The sequence below is a fragment of the Penaeus monodon genome, chromosome 20, assembly GCF_015228065.2.
Source record: "Penaeus monodon isolate SGIC_2016 chromosome 20, NSTDA_Pmon_1, whole genome shotgun sequence".
NCBI lineage: Eukaryota > Metazoa > Arthropoda > Malacostraca > Decapoda > Penaeidae > Penaeus > Penaeus monodon.
This window is the reverse complement of record NC_051405.1, coordinates 12961536-12961749: the sequence shown is the minus strand read 5'-3', so window position 1 is coordinate 12961749 and position 214 is coordinate 12961536. Positions and strand designations below refer to the sequence as shown.

At 39.3% G+C, this 214-nt stretch overlaps 1 protein-coding gene across 1 annotated transcript in view; it reads right to left on the bottom strand.

The window, feature by feature from the left end:
- Positions 1-214, bottom strand: part of LOC119585640 (EH domain-binding protein 1-like) — a gene marked incomplete in the record, with an annotated part of 320960 nt that overhangs the window by 180603 nt on the left and 140143 nt on the right.

The following is a 214-nucleotide window of genomic DNA, read 5'->3' as shown; positions in this document are numbered from 1 at the left end:
ATACAGGTATCATTTCCCAGAGGAGTAACATCAGTAGCAATCAAACCCATTGCTCGAATAACTAGATAATGCGAGGCTGTAGGAAGAAAAGTTCGACGCTGGATCTTGGCATGCCCGTCAACACATCAATTCTTAGTAAAACAGACAAAAATACGACCGCGATATCAATTTCATTCTGAACTAACACTTATGGCATCAAACTACAATTACACAA